Source organism: Triticum aestivum, chromosome 6B (assembly GCF_018294505.1).
Source record: "Triticum aestivum cultivar Chinese Spring chromosome 6B, IWGSC CS RefSeq v2.1, whole genome shotgun sequence".
Lineage (NCBI taxonomy): Eukaryota > Viridiplantae > Streptophyta > Magnoliopsida > Poales > Poaceae > Triticum > Triticum aestivum.
This window is the reverse complement of record NC_057810.1, coordinates 443,723,152-443,742,970: the sequence shown is the minus strand read 5'-3', so window position 1 is coordinate 443,742,970 and position 19,819 is coordinate 443,723,152.

Sequence of the window (19,819 nt, the reverse complement as noted above, 5' to 3'; positions counted from 1 at the left end):
TGGGAATTTGAAGCTGATGCCATTGAGGATGTAAAAGACCAAAGTCTTCATGGCTCCTTCAAGTTTTGTAGCTGATGAATGTCCTTTGATAGGCCATAGAGTCCGCCTGATGATGTGATATATGGTGCGAGGCAGATACTCAAGGTCATCAACAAAGAACTCCGTTGGATATTCAGCGTTAGATGGCAAGGGCTTCATCATGCTCAACATCTGGCTCATATTGGGTTTAGGCTTGTGGAAGATGCTCTCCAGTGCATTGCGGTGGTTTTGACAACCAGGTTCATATAGCTCTCCGGGAGTGGATAGGCCTGTAAGCTCAATGATATCAAGAGCTTTGGCTTCATGATGAACATTTCCTGTCATCCACTCGAGAACCCATGTCTTTGTATCTCTGTTATATCCGCGAATGTGGAGCGTAGCATAGAATTGAAGCAGAAGTTCTTCATTCCAATGTTCTTTGTCAGTCACAAAGCTGATCAGACCAGCATCACGAAAACAGTCAAGTGCTTCTTCTAAGCACAGCAGTCCAGCAATGGCTTCAGTGTCGAGGCACATATGAGGGAAAATGCGCCCTTGATCATACAGAACACAGGAGTAATAGCTTCGCTATTGATAGCTCCAGAAATGATCTGATGGTATCCTTGGCTTTGAGTAGGGGTTCTTGGCGCCGTCAAAGAAGGTATTGTGGCTTTTGAAGCCATTTGCATTGAAGGACCCTGTAGAATTAGCAGTGCCTGGGAACCTTGGCAGTCTTGGCTTTGGTTTCTGGACCTGAGGCCTATGCTCAACATGATAATCAAATTGAGGTCCAGAGGCAGTAGGCGGAGGTACCAGAATGGGCCATCGGACAGTGGTTAGCTGACCATGATTGTATGCTTGCTCAATTGTATTGGGCCTTGGTGGCAGAACAGGAGCAGTGGCAGCAGCTGAGGCTTCAGGCTGCACAACAGGTGCTTCAAGAGCAGTTGCCTCATTGGCTTCAGGCACACTAGTTGGTTCAAGCTCCACATTAGCTTCAGCCATGACTACGTCATTGGCTTCACTTGCGTTGGTAGTGGCAGCTTCAGGATTTTCAACCTCCACTGGACGAGCTGGAGGGTCGGGCACTGGCACGTTCACATCAGGAACAGCTTCTTCAATAACTGGGGGAGTAGGGACACATACGTCTTCCTGTCTTTCATCGGCTAATGCAGCTGGATTGTCTTCAGCAGCTTGGGCTTCAGACGCGGAGACATTCTCAGTTGGAGTGGCTTTAGGAAACACTTGACGTGCAACATGTTGATGATGCACTTCTCCTTCTAGAATGCTCGGAAGAGGGACTTGAGGCCTTGGTCCTTTGCGAAGCCTTTGTAGGATAGGCGAAGCCTTGGGAGATGGAGTGGGCAGGTCCTCATCCTCTTCAACTTGCACAGATGGTGTGGCTTGTTGTTGTTGGGGAGTACTGGGGGAGTCTTGTTGTTGCGGGCGATCAGCCCATGATGCATCCTGAGCAATTGGCGTCAAAGGACGACCAATGCTAATGATTTTGCTGTTCGTGAGAACAGGCGATGATACCACATTGTATTCAATTTGAGGAAGAACTTCATCATCTTCAACATTGTCATGGTGACCAATGTCTTCAGCAGTGATGGGATCAACTGCTGGAATCTCTTTAGCTTCAGGAGCCTCTGTGGAAGCAGGCTCATGAACAGTCATTCGTAGTTCTTGGGTTGCAGATGCAGGACGAACCACTGAGATGGGTTCAACAACAAGGGGCTCTGTGGGAGCAGCCTGACTTTTCTTGGTCTTGCGCTTCTTCTTGGAGGGAGGAGCATCAGAGGCTTCTGAGGTTTTCCTTTTTCTAGCTTCAGCCTCTGCAGCCCTCGTCTTCTTCTGTTCTGAAGCGGTAGTCGTGACCTTTGGCTTCGAGCCAGTCATGCTGCTTGGGAAGATAATGTGAGGTGCTTCTTGACTTGAAGGTGCAGGTTGGGCAGTAGAGAGCTTCTTCTTCTTTGCAGCCATCCTGGGGTCAATGCCAGGACGGCCAAGAGACTTGCGCTTCTCAGCCTCATTGTAGGCAAGCACACACTTGTCAGCCAAACTCTTCATACGCTCGCGAGAGCCTTGGGCTTCTTGGCGCTTCTTGAGAAAGGCTTCTTTAAGCTCATGCAGCATGACCTTGAAGTTTCTGACATCTTGCACGCTGAGCTTGCCACATGCTTCTTGAACTGATCCTTCTCATAATCAATTTTGTTTTTCAGCTCAACGATGCGCTGAGCGAGAGCTAGCTCAGAAGCAATGGCGCCATTAAAGGCGACGCTGAGGCCAACGGGAAGCTGCAGATCATCAAAGCTGAGATTTGGTGTGTCAAACCACTCATCAATGAAGTTATGGATGATTGCCACATCGAAGAGAGGCAGGTTGTTGAAGATCTCTGCTTCTTCCTTGCTCTTGATCAGTTGCTCAAGGGCATCATCTGCAAGATCTTCATCGCTGGACAGATCAATGAGTTCTTCACGCAGAATGGCAGCAGGAGTCAAGGTTTGATCAGTATGCCTGACGATTTGCTTTTTCTTCTCTGTCTTCTTGGAGATTCGGGATTGATCTTCAGACTGCACACTGTCTTCAGGAGGTGCAGTGGCCAGTGGCTTCACACGAGAAGCTTTTGGAGGTGCTGCTGATGTTGAAGCCTTAATTTTCTTTGGCTTCTGCGGCTTTGGAGGAGGAGAGCGGGCTTCATCAGTGTCAGCATCATTATCAGAATGATCCACTTTGGCACCATGGACCAAGATGTAAGTGATGAGGCCATCAAGGTTGGAGAAGGGGCCGATGACATTTGGTTCCGCATCACATGAGCCGTCAGCACGGGGAGCAGAGGGACCAGGGTTGAAGTCTAATCCCAATGACTTCTTGTTTTCCTTGGCCGAAGCCTTTGCATGCTGGAAGTTGCACTTGAAGAGAGCATCATCACAACACTAGAGTAATGATGAGGGATCGGCATTCTCAGGCTGAGGTCCTCGAACCATGCAGGGATAGAAACCTTGTGCAATAGCTTCAGCTCTGTTCTTGGGTTGAAGGCCTCGATAGAGAATATCACCCCAAGGACTCTTGATAGCATTCTTCTCTGCATATTCCTTGGTTACGAACTTGTACTTGAACCATTCTTCAGCCCAATAGCGTCGAATCCACTAGATTCATGTCTTGCGCTGATGATAATTCTCTTCAGGATCTGTCTTGTAGAGCTCTGCTAGGTCATCAGGCAGATCTTTTGATGTACCCCCTCGACGCTATCTGCCACCCTTCCTTACTGATTTCTCTGCAGCCATGAACTTCAAACTGAATGGCTTCAATATGTTCGAAGGCTTCAGAGACTTACGCTTGCTGGTCAAGCAGGAGCTGGCTTCAGGAGAATTAATGTGATGCTGTAAATATTCTGCAAACGAATGCAGACTATGAGAACCAAGGGATTCTCCCACGGACATGTACCTGTGACAGCATTAGAGATGCGAGGGAAGGGGAAGAGGTCATATGCATTCTCAGAAGTTTTTGAAGATAAATCAGTTTGAAGACATTGACCTCATGATGTGAAGACATTCACTTATATGTTGAGAGTTGGTTCCAGATTTGTACGAATCCGTGAATAAGTACAAGTGAGGAATCAAACTGGATATGAAATTTAAGTGAATAGACTAGGCAGTATGAGATGCAGATAGTATAGATCTAACATGGTATATAGGATAAATCTTGAAGATCAAATAGGTGGTAAAAATAGAGTTATAGTCACCGAACGAAGAACTGCTAGATGAGATGAATAGGAGACCGAGCAGTTCAGTCCACCATGCCCTAACTTGGCGACGGAGGACACCTACGGCGACGGCGGAGAGGACGATATCCGTGGCCGGCGCGAGGACGGCGCCGGAGAAGTCGCGGCAGTTAAGCGCTTCGTCGCCGATGTTGTCGAGAGCTAGCGGTGGCGCTAGGGTTTTGACGCAGTGGAGAGGTGGAAGAAGGATTTCTTTACCGCAGGGGACAAGTATTTATAAGTAGGTGTGCGGCACAGTGCAATTACGCTGGTGCCCCTGGCGGTTCACATCTGAGGGGCACGTGGCAAGCATGCAACATACTCAGAGTTGTCCCACGTTCCCACACCCGCCAGGCATGTCGGATGGTTGTTCCAGCTTCTCCGGTTTTCAACAATAAAGATGAGTTATTTAAAACAGACTTAATGTTTTGTCTCTGTGCCTTCTGCTGACTAGGACGCAGAGAAGACATTCGACAGTTTCAATAGAATGCATATGATTTGGACAGATAGAGTTTGAGATTGAAAGCATAGAGAGGTTAGGGTCCGATCACATTCACTTAGTTCAAAAGATTCAACTTGAAGACATAGCTATAAGTGAATGTTGTAGAGGACAGAACACTCTAGTATATATATATATATATATCAGAAAGCAATCAAATCATCATAGTGAAGAAAATCATGAAGATAAATTGAAACTGAAGACAAACCAAATGCGAAGTCATTGCAAAAATAACGCCATGAGTGAAACACTTCAAACAGAGAAATTTTGGTGGTGGCGTTACCCACCGTATAGGAAGTATTAGACCCAGACACGGCGCACAATTATCGTGGCGCTCCGAAGTCAAATTCCATGTTAATGTATTCACACTCAGAGTGTAAGTCTTCATTGATTGAAGATATACATTACTTTGTGTGTTGCACATCTAAGTCATCAACATGCATAAGTGTTAGGATGTGTGCCTGATCACAGGACATTAGAGGATTCCAAGATATTTAGCTCACACCGTAACTTGCAAAACCTTTTCTCATCCAAGGGCTTTGTGAAGATATCTGCCAGTTGCTCTTCAGTGTTGACATGAATGATGTCGATATCTTTCTTCATGACATGATCTCTGAGAAAGTGATGACGAATTTCAATGTGCTTTGTCTTCGAGTGCTGGACTGGATTGTTGGCTATCTTGATGGCACTTTCGTTGTCGCAGAAGAGAGGTACTTGTTTCAGATTGATGCCATAGTCCTTGAGAGTTTGCTTCATCCAGAGAAGCTGAGCACAACAAGATCCAGCAGCAATGTATTCAGATTCAGCAGTTGAGAGTGATACACAGTTCTGCTTCTTTGAAGACCAACAGACAAGTGATCGACCCAGAAAGTGACATGTTCCTGATGTAGACTTGCGATCCACCTTGTCACCAGCATAATCAGCATCCGAAAATCCAACCAAATCAAATTTTGAGCCCTTGGAATACCATAATCCGAGTGTTGGGGTGTAAGCCAAATATCGAAGAATTCGCTTCACAGCTAAGTGATGCGATTCCTTTGGTGCCGCTTGGAATCGAGCACACATGCAAACACTAAGCATAATATCTGGCCTAGATGCACATAGATAAAGTAAAGAACCAATCATGGAGCGGTATACCTTTTGATCGAACTCTTTACCATTGTCGTCGGGACCAAGATGGTGTTCGGCTGGCATTGGCGTTGTGTAACCTTTGCATTCTTCCATTCCAAACTTCTTCAGACAATCTTTGAGGTATTTTTCTTGAGATATGAAGATGCCATTTCTTTGCTGACGAATTTGAAGACCAAGGAAGAACTTCAGCTCACCCATCATGGACATCTGATATTGCTCTTGCATCATGTATCCAAACTCATCAGTATACTTCTGGTTGGTGCAGCCGAAGATTATGTCATCCACATATATTTGGCACACAAACAGTTCACCATCATATGTCTTCGTGAAGAGTGTGGGATCGAGGGATCCAGGTTTGAAGCCTTTGCTCTTCAGGAAGTCTTTGATCGTATCATACCATGCGCGAGGAGCTTGTTTGAGGCCATACAGTGCTTTGTTTAGCTTGTACACCATATCAGGATGTTTTGGATCTTCAAAGCCAGGTGGTTGAGCGACATATACTTCTTCTTCAATCTTGCCATTGAGAAATGCACTCTTCACATCCATTTGATATAGCAAGATGTTGTGATGGTTAGCGTAGGCTAGCAGTATACGAATAGCTTCAAGCCTAGCCACAGGAGCAAATGTTTCATCGAAGTCGATTCCTTCAACTTGAGTATATCCTTGAGCCACAAGACGTGCTTTGTTTCTGACGACTTGACCATGCTCATCTTGCTTGTTTCGATATATCCATTTTGTTCCAATAATGTTATGCTTGCGAGGGTCAGGTCGCTTGACAAGATCCCAAACATTGTTTAGCTTGAACTGTTGAAGTTCTTCTTGCATAGCTTGAATCCATTCAGGTTCCATAAAGGCTTCAGCAACTTTCTTGGGTTCTGATATTGACACAAATGAAAAGTGCCCACAGAAGTTTGCTAACTGTGTTGCTCTTGAGTGAGTCAGTGGACCAGGTGCATTGATGTTGTCAATTATCTTCTCAATTTGTACTTCATTTGCAACACGAGGATGAACAGGACGAAGATTTTGCTCTTGCTGATCATTGTCATCATTGGGAGGATTATCTTCGGTCTGAGCATTGTCTTCAGGTTGGTTAGGTGCAGAAATGATAAGTTCCTCTTCAGGCTGTGCTTCAGAGGGCATGATTTCACCAGTTCCCATCAGCTTGATAGATTCGCTTGGAGGAGCTTCATCAAGTGTACTTGGCAGGAGTTCTCTTTGTGAACCATTGGTTTCATCAAATCTCACATCCACAGTTTCGACGATCTTGTAGAGATAGAGGTTGAAGACTCTGTAGGAGTGCGAGTCCTTTCCATAGCCAAGCATGAAGCCTTCGTGAGCCTTAGGTGCAAATTTCGACTTGTGATGGGGATCCTTGATCCAGCATCTAGCTCCAAATACTCTGAAGTAGCTTACATTTGGCTTCTTGCCAGTGAGGAGCTCATATGATGTTTTGTTCAGAAGCTTATGGATGTAAACACGGTTGATGATGTGACATGCTGTATCAATAGCTTCAGGCCAGAACTTTCTTGGTGTCTTGTACTCATCGAGCATTGTTCGAGCCATCTCAATGAGAGTTCTGTTCTTGCGCTCAACGATGCCATTTTGCTGAGGTGTGTATGGAGCAGAGAACTCGTGAGTGATTCCCATTGTATCCAGATAAAGATCAAGACCGGTGTTCTTGAATTCAGTGCCATTGTCACTTCTGATATGCTTGATCTTGACGCCATAATTGTTCATTGCTCGATTGGCGAATCGTCTGAAGACATCTTGTACTTCAGTCTTGTAGAGAATTATATGCACCCATGTGTATCTTGAGTAGTCATCAACAATGACGAAGCCATAGAGACAAGCAGTTGTTGTGAGGGTGGAGTAGTGAGTAGGTCCAAATAAGTCCATGTGTAACAGCTCGAAGGGTTGAGAAGTTGTCATGATTGTCTTCGAGGGGTGCTTTGCCCTAGTCATCTTCCCAGCTTCACAGGCACCACACAAATGATCCTTCTTGAACTTGACATCCTCGATGCCAATGACATGCTTCTTCTTGACGAGTGTGTGTAAGTTCCTCATGCCAGCATGCCCCAGCCTTCGATGCCAGAGCCAGCATTCTGAAGCTTTTGTGAGAAGACATACGGCAAGCTGTGGACCTGCTGAGAAATCTACCATGTATAGATCATCTTTCCTATACCCTTCAAAGACTAGAGACTTGTCAGATTCCATTAGTACAAGGCAACGATATTTCCAAATAGCACAATCATGTTCAAGTCACAAAGCATTGAGACAGACATTAAGTTGAAACCAATGGATTCAACAAGCATCACTTTATCCATGTTTTGATCCTTTGAGATTGCAACTCTACCTAGACTCAATACCTTGCTTTTACCAGTGTCAGCAAATGTGATTTGACTCTTGTCGGATGGACGTAAGGTTGATTCCATGAGAAGACTTCGATCACCAGTCATATGATTAGTGCATCCGCTGTCGATAATCCATTCTGAAGCTTTTGGTGACATGCCCTACAGTGCAGTTAGGAGGATAGGCTTCACAAGGTATGTTGTGAAGCATAAGCATTTGATGCACACTAGGATTATCACAGCTTAGATCAAGATTAGAACACACAGTATGACAGGTAAGCGATTCATATGTGGAATACATAGTAAGTCATTTTATCATGCGTCCCTTTGTGTTTTAGGTCCCCAGCAATAATATCGAACGCCTTTGATTGCTGGCTGGAGACCATACTCTGCAAAAGAGAGTTAATTCTTCTTCACCACCCACATCTTCAGGGGTGGCTTAGAAGCAATGAGTCTAAGTGCAGCATCTGAGAATTTTGGCTTTGAAGCCCTAGCAAATAGCCTTGCAGGAGATGAATGATACTCATATGAATAAGCAGAAAAGTTCTTAGTTCTATGAACATAGTGGTTTGAAGACACATGCTCATATTCATGAGTCTGAGTATGATTTCCCTGCAAAACATTGGCGTTAGGGTGACTCAAGTGAGTCCTGTATTCATATGAAGCCATTGGACCATATGATGCCTTTGGTCTGGGGTTTGTCTTCTTCCCTGGTGGTGTCATGATGACATTCACTGGAAGATTCTCAAGACAGCTTTTGGGAACCCAGATCTTCTTCATAGGTGGTCCATTCCTGCAGTTAGTACCAATATACCTGGCAAACACTTCACCATTCTGATTTTTGAACAGTTTATAGTTTGCATCAAAGGATTCATCAATGATAATAGGATTAGCACAGGTAAAGCCAGATAAAGTGGATGGATCCACTGAAGGTTCCTTTGCAGCAACCCATGTGGTTTTGGGATACTGCTCAGGCTTCCAGTAGGAACCATCAGCATTCATTTTCCTCTCGAACCCAACACCCTCTTTCCTAGGGTTTCGGTTCAGAATCTGCTTTTTGAGGACATCGCAAAGTGTCTGATGTCCTTTCAGACTTTGTACATCCCTGTTTCAAGCAATGTCTTCAACCTAGCATTTTCATCAGCAATAGTAGTGGTATCCTCCGCAGAGGGGTTAGTTACCACATTTGTAGTTGAAGACAATGCAATAGTAGCAGCAGTGGAACATTCAGCAACAGATGTAGCGTTATCACGCTCAATGCATTTTAGACATGGTGGTTCAAATCCATCCTGAGCGGAACTGATCTGTTGAGCGCGAAAGTGACTCATTCTCTTTTTGAAGATCTTCATGAGTCGCTTTCAATTTCTCAAGCTCTTGCTTCCTTTGAAGATAATCATAGGAGAGCCTTTCATAGTGGTTGAGAGCGTTTCATGAAGACTTTCAAGTTCTTGGTACTTAGCATGAAGATTTTTATGTCTTCAACTAAGGACTGTGAACGTGTCATTTCCGCGTCCAACAGGTCATCGCTTTTGTCTAACAGTTTTTGAGTATGTTCCATAGCCCTTTTGTTGTTCAGTAGCAATTTTAGCAAGTGTTTTGTAGCTGGGTTTGGATTCACAATCAGAGTCATCTTCACTTGATGTTTGAAAGTAAGCATCACGTGATTTTACCTTGGCACCACGTGCCATGAAGCAGTAGGTGGGAGCAGGATCGTCCTTGTCATCAGCTTCAGCGTTGGTGTGGAAGTCATTGTCTTCAGTGTTGAAGATGGACTTGGCAACATAGGCTGTGGCTAGAGCCAGACTTGCAACGCCAGGGTCGGACTCCTCTCCAGACTCCACCTCCACCTCCTCAGAAGCAGACTCCTCCTCTGAATCCATTTCCTTGCCAACAAAAGCACGAGCCTTGCCAGATGAGCTCTTCTTATGAGATGAAGACCTTGGAAGAAGACTTAGAGGAAGACTTTGAGGATTTCTTCTTCTTCTTGTCATCAGAATCATATTCCTTGCTCTTCTTCTTCTTCTTCTTCTCATTGTCCCACTGTGGACACTCAGATATGTAGTGACCAGGCTTCTTGCACTTGTGGCATGTTCTCTTCTTGTGTCATGAGTGGAAGCTTCATCATTCTTGAGCTAGATCATGAAGACTTTCTGAAGCCCTTCTTCTTGGTGAACCTCTGGAAACTTCTTCACAAGCATAGCAAGTTCCTTTCCAATGTCTTCAGGATCATCAGAACCGCAGTCAGATTCTTCTTCAGATGAGGAAACAACTTTTGCCTTCAAAGCGCGAGTTCGGCCATAGTTGGGACCATAGATATCTCTTTTCTCAGAAAGCTGGAACTCATGTGTGTTGAGCCTCTCAAGTATATCAGACGGATCGAGTGTCTTGAAGTCAGGACGTTCTTGTATCATGAGGGCAAGGGTGTCAAAGGAGCTGTCAAGTGATCTCAGTAGTGTCTTGACGATTTCATGCTTGGTGATCTCAGTGGTGCCAAGAGCCTGAAGCTCATTTGTGATGTCAGTGAGGCGATCGAATTGAGCTGGACATTTTCATTGTCGTTTCTCTTGAAGCGGTTGAAGAGGTTGCGAAGAACACTGATCCTTTGATCTCTCTGGGTTGAGACGCCTTCATTGACCTTGGAAAGCCAGTCCCAGACTAGCTTCGACGTTTCCAGAGCACTCACACGGCCATACTGTCCTTTGGTCAGATGACCACAGATGATGTTCTTTGTAGTAGAGTCCAGTTGAATGAACTTCTTGACATTAGTGGGGGTGACACCTTCACCAGTTTTGGGAACGCCGTTCTTGACAACATACCAGAGGTCGACATCAATGGCTTCAAGATGCATGCGCATCTTATTCTTCCAGTAGGGATATTCAGTTCCGTCGAACACGGGGCAAGCAGCGGAGACTTTGATTATCCCTGCAGTCGACATAGCTAAACTCCAGGTGGTTAAACTGAATCACACAGAACAAGGGAGTACCCTGCTCTGATACCAATTGAAAGTGCTAGTATAGACTAGAGGGGGTGAATAGGCGATTTTTATGAAAGTCTTCAAAACTTGGAAGTTTCAAAGACAAACAATAGCAATGACCTAGTTGATATGCAGCGGAAGATAAACTACCATAAGCAAACCATAGTCAAGTATGCAATGATGTGAAAGTACATGACTAATAGCAGCTAAGTAGTAAGGATCAGGATGGAAGATAGTATGAAGCCAATCAACAGTAGTAGTCAAGCAATGAAGTCAAACAGATACATAGATAGGCAATGACTTCACGGAGACAAACTTAAGTAAAGGAAGGAAGAGGATAGAACCAGTCACTTGTTGAAGACACAGGATTTGTTGGACCAGTTCCAGTTGCTGTGACAACTGTACGTCTGGTTAGGGAGGCTGAGATTCAACTCAGAAGACCGCGTCTTCACCTTAACCCCCTTGAGCTAAGGACACACATTCCTCGCCCAATGACTCTGGTAAGTCTTCAAGGTAGACTTCTGAACCTTCACAGACTTCGTTCACCGGCGATCCACAATGACTCTTGGATGCTCAAAACACGACACCTAACCGGCTGGAGGATACACAGTCCTCAAGTGTAATAAGTCTTCAGGTCACACAAACAGAAAGACTTCAGTGATGCCTAACACTCTTTGGCTCTGGATGTTGGGTCTTGGTCCTCGCAAGGATTTCGCTCTCTCAAAGGCTTCGAGGTGGGTTGCTCTCAAAATGACAAAAGTCGTAAGCTAACTCTGAGCAGCCACCAATTTATGGTGTAGGGGGTGGGCTATTTATAACCACTGGGCAACCCGTCCTGATATGTCTGAAATGACCCTGGGTCACTAAGGAACTGAAACGTGTTCCAACGGTCAGATTTCAAACACACACGGCAACTTTACTTGGGCTACAAGCAAAGCTGACTTATCCAGCTCAGGATAAGATTTGCTCTCATTGTCTTCGCTCGAAGACATAGGATTTGGGTTGAGCATCACTTCAGTCATTCTGACTTAGTTCACTTGGACCCCACTTAACAGTACGGTGGTTCCTATGACTCAATCAAAGAAGAAAACGAAACAGCGAAACAACACAGTCTTCGCGCTCCATAGTCTTCACTCAATGTCTTCTCATGTCATAGTCTTCAATATGAATATCTTCACATACCACCATTGTCTTCAATGTCTTCATGCATTTTTAGGGGTCATCTCCGGTAGGTAAACCGAATCAATGAGGGACACTACCTGCGTTATCCTGCAATTCTCACAAACGCATTAGTCCCTCAACCAACTTTGTCGTCAATACTCCAAAACCAACTAGGGGTGGCACTAGATGCACTTATGGTAGGCACCTCTAGTGTAGTAGTCATCATCGACGGTGGCGTCTGGCTCCTGGGCTCCAATGTCTGGTTGCGACATCCGGGAAGAAGAGGGAAAGGGGGGAAAGAGGGAGCAAAGCAACCGTGAGTACTCATCCGAAGTACTCGCAAGCAAGGATCTACACTACATATGCATGGGTATATGTGTAAAGAGGCAATATCAGTGGACTGAACTGAAGAATGCCAGAATAAGAGGGGGATAGCTAGTCCTATCGAAGACTACGCTTCTGGCAGCCTCCGTCTTGCAGCATGTAGAAGAGAGTAGATTGAAGTCCTCCAAGTAGCATCGCATAGCATAATCCTACCTGGCGATCCTTCCCTCATCGCCCTGTGGAAAATTGATCACCGGATTGTCTGTGGAACTTGTCTGGGTGTGTTTTATTAAGTATCTGGTTCTAGTTGTCATAAGGTCAAGGTACAACTCCGGGTCGTCCTTTTACCGAGGGACATGGCTATTCGAATAGATAAACTTTCCTGCAGGGGTGCACCACATAACCCAACACGCTCGATCCCATTTGGCCGGACACACTTTCCTGGGTCATGCCCGGCCTCGGAAGATCAACACGTCGCAGCCCCACCTAGGCCTAACAGAGAGGTCAGCATGCCAGTCTAACTCCTATGGCGCAGGGGTCTGGGCCCATCGCCCATTGCACACCTGCATGTTGCGTGGGTGGCCGGAAGCAGACCTAGCCTCCCTAATACAAGAGCAGGCGTTCCATTCCAATCCGGCACGCGTCGCTCAGTCGCTGATGCTTCGGCTGATACCACGATGTCGAGTGCCCATATCTTTCCCGCGTAGTTGGTTAGTCCCTATAGGCCAGTGGCCAGACTCAGATCAAATACCAAGATCTCGTTAAGCATGTTATTATGAAGCAACCGCGAATGCCGACCAGGGCCAGGCCCATCTCTCGCCTAGGTGGTCTCAACCTGCCCTGTCGCTCCGCCACAAAGATCCACACAGAGGGCCGTCGGGACAACGGTCCTTCCAGCCCCCAATCCGTGAATCACTCGCGGGCACTCAACGAGCCGACCCGACTTTAGTCACCATCTGTAAAATATGTATATATGTATAGTATATACCCGTGATCACCTCCCGAGTGATCATGGCCCAATAGTATAGCAATGCAGACTGACAAGAATGTAGGGCCAATGATGATAAACTAGCATCCTATACTAAGCATTTAGGATTGCGGGTAAGGTATCAATGACTGTAGCAACAATGACAGGCTATGCAACAGAATAGGAGTAACCAAACAGTAACATGCTACACTACTCTAATGCAAGCAGTAGAGAGAAGAATAGGCGATATCTGGTGATCAAAGGGGGGCTTGCCTGGTTGCTCTGGCAAGAAGGACGGGTCGTCAACTCCGTAGTCAAACTGGGCAGCAGCAGCGTCGGTCTCGTAGTCTACCGGAGAGAAGAGGGGGAAGAAACAGTAAATACAATGCAAACATAATCATGACGATGCATGACATGACAATGAGCGGTGTTAGGTGTGCCCTAACGCGGTAGTAGGTGATACCGGCGAAAGGGGGAAACATCCGGGAAAGTATTCCCGATGTTTCGCGTTATCGGACAAGTGAACCAGAGGGGGAAAGTTGTGGGTTCGCTATGCTAGGGATGTGTGGCGGACGAACGGGCTACGTATTCTGATTCGTCTCGTTGTTCTGAGCAACTTTCATGTAGAAAGTATTTTCATCCAAGTTACGGATTATTTTATATTAGTTTTTAAAGTTTTAAATCATTTTCTAAATTAATATTATTAATTTAATTCGAAAATGGCATTACTGCATCAGCATGACATCAGCATGATGTCATCAGTCAACAGAGGTGTTGACTGGGTCAAGCTGACATGTGGATCCCGCATGTCATACTCTGTTTATTCCAATTAGGGTTTAACGAATCTAATTACTGTCTAATTAATTAACAATAGATAGTTAGGTTACCTAAATCGGATTAATTTGGTTAATTAATTACTTAATTAATTAATTAATTAATATTTTATTTATTATTATTATTAATAATTCTTGTTTTAAACATTCTGGGGCTGGGCCCCGTTTGTCATAGGCCCTAGGGGCTTTGCGGGTTTGCCCGCTAACGGGCACAGGGCACAGCCCGTCTGGGCACTAGCGGGATGCCCGTCAGGGTGAACCGGGGCATCGGCATCGGGCGCCAACCGGGCGGAGGACGGGGGATGGCGACGGCGCTCAGGACAGGGGCGACCGATGGGAGGAGCGGGCTTCAGCGGCATCGGCGAGCAGCACCACCAGGGGTGCGCGTGCGTGCGGGTGGCCGCGGCGAGCGGAGCGGCAGAGCTCCGACTGGGCCCGGTGAGGAGAGGCGAGGCATCGAGAGGCGCAGGCGGGCGTGCTGGGGAGCTCGCACCACAGCGACTCCAGGGGCGGCAGAGGGGTGACCGGAAGCGGGCTGCATCGGGGCTCGGCCTGCAGCAGGCGCAACGAGCCTGGCGGGCGCGAGCGGTGGTCGCAGGGCGCAGCCCGGACGCGTCATAGGACGAAGAGGAGGTCGGGGGTGCGGTGAGCGCGGTCGCGGGTGCGACCAGGGGCGAGCCCGGGCGCGGCCAACAATGCGGCCAGTGGGCGTGGCGGCCATGGTGAGCGCAGGGGCGAGGGAGAGGGTAGGACCAGGGTCCTCACCACGATTCATAGGGTCAAGGGCAGCGGTGCTCGAGGTGGGGGGGCGGGGACGACGTGCGTAGGGGGAGGCAGGCCGGCGGGGTAGACGACGAGGTGGCCGAGGCGGCGTTCGAGGCGACGATGGATGAGGTGGAGGCGGCGGCGGGTGACGGTGGTCGGCACGGCGAGGGGCGCCGACGCCTGATCCGATCTGGATCAGGGGAAGCAGAGGGAGGAGTGGGGAAAGTGGGGTGGGTGGTTAGGGTCCCCCCCCAATGGGGTGGATATGGGGGAGGGTGTGGGGCGCGGCTGGGCCGGCCTGGCTTGCCCAATGGCCAGGTGGGCCGAGGCCCAGCGGGGGGGTTTCTTTTCCTTTTTTTGTTTGTTCTGTTTTCTTCTCTTTTTATTTATTCTTTCCTGTTTTATGTTAGTTACATTTTATTTTAGTTTTGGTAAAATATACACTTAGCATCTAAATTAGTATCTGAACTAGTCCATAGTCACAAAAGTCTAGTCCCCTAATAGCTTAGTTTGACATTTTATTAACTATAAAAGGTATTTAAATAATCGTTTTTGCTACTGTTTTAATTAATATAGTGCACTTAAATACTTTATAGAAGTGTGGTTCCTTCACCAATATGTAGTATGGAATATTTGCCACAACCCGAACATTTTTGTTTTATTGTTTGAAAACTTTTGTTATTTGTTTTTATTTTAAATTTTGAAATGGGTTTCATACTGACGCGAGTTTATCAACAGTAACCGAGGGGACATGGCATCATTAGCGGAGGTTCACTGTAGCTTAACTATCTGGGCGTCACAATTCTCCTCAACTACAAGAAATCTCGTCCCGAGATTTAAGCGGTGGAGTAAGAGAGGAAAGGTGCTGGTAGCGAAAAACCTAAAGAGGCTTCTCGGTCTTGACTGCCCTTTCGAAGAGGTTGATCCCTTTCATTGATGTCTTCATTGCTTCGAGTCACCATGATCAAGTCGTCATCCTTTCTTCGGGATCTCCATCGTCGTACGAACGCGACCAAGGGGAAGAACTCTGGAAGAACACATCTCCACAAATCTGGGCATCTGACGGTGAACTCAATGGGAAATACACAAGGTATCCCACGAGTTGTATTTTAGTGAATTCGTTGAGTGTAATATACGATGGTACCAAAGCTTGAAACGGGTAGGCAATCATTCGATGACTTGACAGAAGCTGGAATGGGGGTTTCAACAACGAGAATAACATGGTATTTGATTCCAGGATGAATAATGGTATAGCATTTAGCTCGTGGAACACATACGAAGCCAAGTGCAAAGGATACATTAGAATCCGGGTTGTAAAGAAGAGTCAGGTTTTGATCCAGTGGACCTGTGGGTTATGGGCCCACCATGTGGGTTGAGATTAGGAAGAGTGGTGGCATCTTGTACACACGCGACAGGGAGGCATGTCAGTGAATAGCTTGTTAGCTATGCCGGCAACAATGTCGGTACCAAGGATGGGGAACGAAGAGAGCAATTTTCCTGCTTGTTGAACGAGGCGAACCAGTTGGCAAAGTTATCACCTAGTGGTGGTTACCGGAATGTCATCAACAATTGTAACAGGGTCTTACTGATAGAGTTGTACACCGAGGTGTTTACATAAGCAGGAGAATATTACTACTTAGATCATATAGATCACAAGAAACATTAAACCAACCAATGGAAAGGAAAATACGATTATCAGATTAAACAGAACAATGGAAAGGAAAATGTGTTTAAACACATATTTCAAGGGTATATTCTTCCTAAGGACAAGCAGAGCATGATATCCATGACAGGATATAATGGAGAAAACTCTTTAGGTAGGGGAGAGAATTTTCATGACATTACCCATACAGCGGTGTTTGGATAATTGAGCAGGAAACATTTAGCATTGGGCTTCAAATGTTCTTGTTGAAAATCGGAGTACCATAGACATGCTTCGAGATAGCAATGATATGGTGTTTCAAGCAAGGTCGGACTTTGGATACACGAAGGATCCATCAGGAACAACTTATAAAATAAGTCTTACAATTTCCTCCAGGGAGAATGGTTATCCTTGCAAAAGAAATTATAATGATAGGTCCTCCAGCCAGGGGGGTGCTAGGCATGACATCATATTACCGGATCATCAAATGACCAACGTCATCACTCCTAGAAAGTTGTCCCAACCATCATATCTGACCGAGATTCAGATCCGATTGGTGTCATGATACCTCAGACTCGGGATGTCCGAGAAGAAAAGGTGCAACACAAATCGACGAAATGACATTGCAAGATTCTCGGGAAATGAACTATGTGAAAGTGCTAGTTATCGACTAGAGGGGGGTGAATAGGCGATTTTTATGAAGGTCTTCAAAACGTGGAAGTTTCGAAGACAAACAATAGAAATGACCTAATTGATATGCAGCGGAAGATAAACTACAACAAGCAAACCATAGTCAAGTATGCAATAATGTGAAAGTACAAAGACTAATAGCAGCTTAGTAGTAAGGATCAGGATGGAAGATAGTATGAAGCCAACCAACGATAGTAGTCAAGCAATGAAGTCAAACAGGTACGACAAATAGGCAATGACTTCACGAAGACAAACACTAAGTAAAGGGAGGGAGAGGATAGAACCAGTCACTTGTTGAAGACACAGGATTTGTTGGACCAGTTCCAGTTGCTGTGACAATTGTACGTCTGGTTAGGGAGGCTGAGATTCAACTCAGAAGACCGCGTCTTCACCTTATTCCCCTTGAGCTAAGGACACACAGTCCTCGCCCAATCACTCTGGTAAGTCTTCAAGGTAGACTTCCGGCCTTCACAGACTTCGTTCACCAGCGATCCACAATGACTCTTGGATGCTCAGAATGCGACGCCTAACCGGCTAGAGGATTCACAGTCCTCAAGTGTAATAAGTCTTCAGGTCACGCAGACAGAAGGACTTCAGTGATGCCTAACACTCTTTGGCTCTGGGTGTTTGGGCTTTGTCCTCGCAAGGATTTCTCTCTCTCAAAGGCTTCGAGGTGGGTTGCTCTCAAACGACAAAAGCCGTGTACTAACTCTGAGCAGCCACCAATTTATGGTGTAGGGGGTGGGCTATTTATAGCCACTAGGCAACCCGACCTGATATGTCCGAAATGACCCTGGGTCACTAAGGAACTTACACGTGTTCCAATGGTCAGATTTCAAACACACACGGCAACTTTACTTGGGCTACAAGCAAAGCTAACTCATCCAGCTCTGGATAAGATTTGCTCTCATTGTCTTCGCTCGAAAACATAGGATTTGGGTTGAGCATCACTTTAGTCATTCTGACTTTGTTCACTTGGACCCCACTTAACAGTACGGTGGTTCCTATGACTCAACAAAGAAGAAAAAGGAAACAACGAAACGACACAGTCTTCGCGCTCCATAGTCTTCACTCAATGTCTTCTCATGTCATAGTCTTCAATATGAATATCTTCACATACCACCATTGTCGTCAATGTCTTCATACATTTTTAGGGGTCATCTCCGGTAGGTAAACCGAATCAATGAGGGACACTACCTGTGTTATCCTGCAATTCTCACAAACACATTAGTCCCTCAACCAAATTTGTTGTCAATACTCCGAAACCAACTAGGGGTGGCACTAGATGCACTTACACTATGGGAGCGGGTTCCTAAAACAATAGTTCATCATTAAACCAAGGAAGGGATGAGAAGGTGGCTGATGGGATCAGGGACAATTCATCGAGGATTCCAAATGGACGGATTTCCTTAATAATGTGAACAAGAAGATGGCACTTGTCAATTCAAATGATATAATGGTGTATGCTCGAGGAAAACATACACCATCAATCACTAGTTGAAAGGTGTGCCCTAAATATGACCTTAGGCAGCAAGATCAATGTTAGAGTGATGATTCAATAACCAATAGTCTAAGAACGAACTGTCGATCGTTAACTTCAAAGCAATAGGGTTGCTAGAAGTACAGAACTCAAGCAACATCGTTAGCATATTGGTATCCCGATTAAAAACAACACGGGGACCAAGGAAGAATCGTGATGGTGAGAAGTATCATCATACCGAGAATTTCTAAGAGGTGGAACAATCACCACAACATTCTCGACATAAAAGACAGCAATTCTTCAAACAACACTAGCTGGTGAGCACGTTGTATTCATAAGGTGGACAAGTTCGCGATGAAAGGAAGTCAAGGGTGTTGTCGATGATAATAAAATCATCGAGGGCAAGGATGGTATTTCTCATCATGAACACAGTTGACATCTCGGAAGAAGTCAAAGTGTTGAAGGTGATCCGACACATTTGCTGGGAGGTTTCTAGAGGATGCAATCAAACAACAGCAGCAACAAGCAAGGTAAGGACGAAGTGGCAAGTTATAGGATCAATATATAAGATGCAAGCTCAGAACCGAGGTTGCCTTTCAAGACAAGCAACATGATGTTGAAAGCTCGACGTAAGTCGTGCTCACACGCTCAAGAATTCATGCACCAGAGAAGGATGAGGTAGCACAGTCGAAGGTAGTAAGACCAGGATGCAGTCGATAGTCTAGGAATGACTAGATTGAGCTCAGAATTTCCTAGTAAAAATACTAGAGGTATTTGATTTGTAGTGGGGAATAATTTCACTAGTTGGTGTCCTCGGTTGACAACAACCCAAAACCTGTAGAGTGATTACGACAAGGAATGGCATTACTTCAACAAAGTTAGTAAGATGTGGTGCAATGGCAAGACATCTCCGAGATACCAGGGGGTAATACTCAAAGGTAGAACATGATAGAAGTAGAACCGGGTCATTGACCTATGATAGTAGATACTTCAACCTTGCCAAAAATAGACGAGGCACCGGAATGAATTCCCATCAGATCAGAACAACATGGTCGGAACCATAACTATAAGGAATCAATTTCAAGAATACCGAAAGAATCATACAACTGGATAATCATTTTGCAAGAAGCTTCCGAGATGGTCTACATCATTTTCATGGGCATGAACACAAAGTTCAAGGTCGACTCCCACTTCTTCAATGCATATCATTTCATTCACCTCTCT